Source organism: Cebus imitator, unplaced genomic scaffold (genome assembly GCF_001604975.1).
Source record: "Cebus imitator isolate Cc_AM_T3 unplaced genomic scaffold, Cebus_imitator-1.0 Scaffold521, whole genome shotgun sequence".
Classification (NCBI taxonomy): domain Eukaryota; kingdom Metazoa; phylum Chordata; class Mammalia; order Primates; family Cebidae; genus Cebus; species Cebus imitator.
The window spans coordinates 68477-73044 of NW_016107836.1; the positions used below are offsets into that span (position 1 = coordinate 68477).

Consider the following 4568-nt stretch of genomic DNA (forward strand, 5'->3'; position numbering starts at 1 on the left):
CTCCCGTGCTATATCTGAGTGGATAACAGCTGTTCCCAGTAAAGAAGAATTTACATCCTGTCTTCAGGTGGAAAAGCGAGAGAGGCTAGAAAGAGCTTTTCCTCTGTTTGCTGCTTCTTAATTGCCTTTTGCTCAAAAATATTTATGTTAAAGCGGCATATTTTGGGACTACATATTCTAGTTTCTTTCCCTTCCAATCTCAGCTGAATGCCTTCCCTTAGGGAAATTCAACTCATCCTTCTGTCTGGGAGGAAAAGCTGCTAGAATAAAAGCAGGCAGAAGAACACGGAAGGACTAGACTTGCTGAGTCTCCTGGCCCTCATCTTTTTCCTGTGCTGGATGCTTCCTGCCCTTGAACACCGAACTCCAAGTCCTGCAGCTTCTGGACTCCTGGACCTATACCAGTGGTTTCACAGGGGCTCTGGGGCCTTCAGCCACTGACTGAAGTCTGCACTGTCAGCTTCCCTACTTTTGAGGCTGGGGGACTCAGACTGGCTTCCTTGCTCCTCAGCTTGCAGAAGGTCTACTGTGGACTTTACCTTGTGATCGTGTGAGTCAATAATCCTTAATACACTCCCTTTCATATATACATCTATTCTAATAGTTCTGTTTCTCTAGAGAACCCTAATACATCATTCTTCACCCCTCCTGTGTTCACACTGTTTGCCCCATAAGTCCACTCTGTCACTAGCACATGGCTTGCTTCGGTCAACAGGATGTGAGCAAATGTGACACAGCAGATCTTTATAAAAGCACTTGCATATTTCTGCTTAGGCCTTCCTCTCCTGAGTGATCATGAGCACATGCCTGGGCTAGCCTCCTGGAGTATAACTCACCTGGGACAGCCAAATTCTTCTTGTTATCCCACTTGTGGCCATCCTAGTAGAGCCAATAGCCAACCAGTCCCAAGCTTGTGAGTGAGCACGTCAAAATGAGGAAGACTGCCCAGCCAACAGCAGCTGACTGCAGAGGCATGAGACAGCCCAGCCCAGCAGAGATCTGCCAAGCTGAGCCCAGGTCAGCTAAGACCCTGCACACTTGTAAACTACATAGTTTATTCTTGAACACCAATGAAGTCACTGAGATTGCTCATAACAAGGGATTAGCGTGTCAATAGATATCTGATAACAAATACAGTTTAAACATCCAGCAGTTGAGGAATGGTGCAATACCTTGCAGCAATTAAGAAAGCTGATCTAAAGACTTCCAGGGATCATTCCTATCGTCCATTGCTAAAGAAGTTTCTCTGAACATGCAGAGCACAGGACACCACAAGGAGGAGGCACAACATTCTCCCTGGAGCCTGAAGCCGGCTTTGAGAGGTTGAGGCAGGCAGATCATGAGGTCAGGAGATCAAGACCATCCTGGCCAACCTGGTGAAACCCCGCCTCTACTAAAATACAAAAAATTAGCCTGGCATGGTGGTGCACGCCTGTAGTCCCAGCTACTTGGGAGGCTGAGGCAAGGGAATTGCTTGAAACCAGGAGTTGGAGGTTGCAGTGAGCCAAGACTGGGCCACTGCACTCCAGCCTGGCAACAGAACGAGACTCCATCTCAAAAAAAAGAAAGAAATGAACAAAAAAACAAAAAAAAGAATTCTGGTGCAGATGAATATTGACTGGACTTGAAATGTTCACAATATACTGATGAATTGTAGGCGGAATGGGAAGCAGGTTGCAGAACAATGTATGTAATATGATACCATTTTCATAAAACATATATTTATACATTTGCATATGAATGAGTTGGGTCTGATACACAAGATGCTGAAAGAGGTTATTTTCAGATGGTAGGATCTGGGGTGATTTTCATTTGTTGTTTATCTATGTTTTAGAGTTATTCCATAGGAACATGTATCACTTGTACAATTTTCAAAGGGGTGAAAAAAATCTTTTCTGTAGAGTACAGCATTTAAAAAATTTAAAATCCTTTGGCTTAACCACAACAACCCTGAGCATATTTCTAGTACTTTTTGTTGATGAAGTCATCATCAGCTGTTGCAGCACCCTGTACAGGAGACTTGGTAACGTCGGCTCATCCGGGAGTCACTAAGGATTACAGGTAGCAGAACCCACCTGTCTGATCCCACTGGTAACCCTGAGCTCTGTGGATGGCAGGGGCTTCATCTTTCCAGCCCATACAGAGCCAGGGAAGCGTTAAAGCTCCTCTACCCCCGAGAAGGGTGACCCATGAAACTTCAGAAAGCAATGCAGAATCTTTATGTCAATTTTTAGGTGAGAGTCCCTAGTTTTCTTTTCATTTCCAAAGGGCTGTATTGATCTAGGACAGTGCTTTATCAGTTACCCTCTCTTTCTTGCATTTTTAGGCTCCCTCCCTTTCAACTGGTATCCCCTTCTCCATCTACACATAACCTGGGTGTACCAGGGCCATGGACAACTATGAAATATAATTACCAGGTATATTCATCTGCTCTGGCTGGCATACCAAAATACCACAGGTGGGGTGGCTTAAACAGCAGAAATGTATTTTCTCACAGTTCTGGAGGCTGGAAGTTTGAGATTAGGGTGCCAACGTGGTTGGCTTTTGGTGAAGGTTCTCTTCCTGGTTTGCAGATAGCCGCTTTCTCACTTTCTCACAATTTCCTCACATGCTCACATGACCTTTCCTTGGTGCGTACATTCCAAGGACCTCTCTCTTTCTCTTATAGGGACACCAGTCCTATCAGACTATGGCTGGCCCCACATTTGACCTTCCTTTTTTCTTTCGAGACAGGGTCTTGCTCTGTCACTCAGGCTACATTACGGTGGCATGCTCATGGCTCACTGCAGCCTCAACCTCCCAGGCTCAAACAATCCTCCCACCTCAGCCTGGCGACTAACGGGGACCAGAGGTGTGCACCACCATGCCTGGCTAATTTTTTGTGTTTTTTGTAGAAACAGGGCTTCTCCATGTTGCCCAGGCTGGTCTCCGACTCCTGGGCTCAAGTGATCCTCCTGCCTCAGCCTCCCAAAGTGCTGGGATTACAGGCATGAGCTGTCGTGCCCACTCGTTTAACCTTAGTTACTTCCTAAAGACTGTCTCCAAATACAGTCACATGGGGCAGAGGGGAGGTAGTGTTACTACTTCAACATATGAAACCTGGGACGGCACAATTCAGTCCGCAGCCCCAGAAATCAAGATAACTTGCTCTAAGGCATCACAGTTGCTATCTTTGTTATGCTGACAATAGTCTCCTAACTTATCATTTTTCTCTGGCTGCTTTTAAGATCTTGTCTTTATCACTGGTTTTAAGCAATTTGATTATTAGATGCCTTAGTGGAGTTTTCTTCACATTTCTTGAGCTTGGAGTTTACTGAGCTTCTTGCATCTGCGGATTATAATTTTCATAAAGTTTGGAAATTTTTGGCATCATTTTTTCAAATATATATATTGATTGCTTCCCCTTCACAGGCTCGAATTATATATATAATTCCAGGTGGCATATCCCACTTCCTGGGTTCAGCGGGATAGCTCTACCTCCCTGGAGACCCTACCAACCAACACATCTTCAGCCCCTTCCTCCTGTGGTGGGCACAGCAGCTCAAGGAAGACAGAAATGTAAGTGTGTTGCAGAGATAACTAATGCTCTTTAATTTTTACAATTCATTCTTCTCTGAGTCTTTTACTTAGGCCAGTTTCTATTGCTATCCCTCCAAGTTCATTAATATTTTCTTCTAATTGTAAAGACTGGGGGACTTCTTTCTAAATGTCCAGTGACCTTTGTCTTAATATTTGGTGCAATATATCAGCAGATCTAACAAAATGAATATTTAACAAAAGGAAGTTGAAAACTAAATGACTATTACCTTTCTCTTTGAAATACTGTAGGAATGAGAGTTAGATACACTTTCTGACTTCTACAAGACACTGACCATTACACAGGCTGTGACTTTTCCCAGGGCAAGATGCAAGGTGAGCTGGCTCACTGAGAAAACGCACACCAGGGACTTCACAGTTTCTGCTCTGCATGATGATATGGACTAGCAGGAAAGAGATGTTTGCATGAGGGACTTCTGATCAGGGTCAAGATGTGTTCTGGTCACTACTGATTTGTCGGCTCGTGTGATTGATGAGCGATGAGTAACTTTGGTTACAAACTATGCTGTGCCCACTAATTGTGAAAACTATTCTCACAGGAGTCAACAGTAGCAGTTGATGGCAAGGTGGCACTCAGAAATGCCATCGACGTAATTTAGAACATGGAATCATAAGTGAAACAGTACACGATTAGAATAAAGAGAGAGGTGAATTGGCAGAGGGGGTGGGCTTGGGAGGAAAGGTGCAGATATAAACTGTTGCTGAAGAAGACAAGAAAATTGTTCATTACAATGAGACTTTCTAGGATACTTCAGTGGAGGAGATGCTCATGCATGTGGCTGACCTTATTTAATTCCTAAGTAAGATAGTTTTGGGTGCAGTGCTGGCTGCTGCTGAATAAGTGATCACAATGTGCATTGTGCTTCTTCCTTTGGCAATATTTGAATCTTAATGCTCAAAATGGATGAGAGACAGAGTTTGCTAGCAGTGACATTAGTCATGAGCTCTTGTGAAGAAAGTCATTGGTTTTT

At 44.0% G+C, this 4568-nt stretch overlaps 1 non-coding gene across 1 annotated transcript; it reads left to right on the plus strand.

Annotated features, from left to right (window-relative positions):
- Window positions 1-3633: 3633 nt before the first annotated feature.
- LOC119468885 lies at window positions 3634-3746 on the plus strand. Its single transcript, XR_005197679.1, has one exon. It is a non-coding gene; the product is annotated as a small nucleolar RNA SNORA81 (small nucleolar RNA).
- Window positions 3747-4568: the final 822 nt, after the last annotated feature.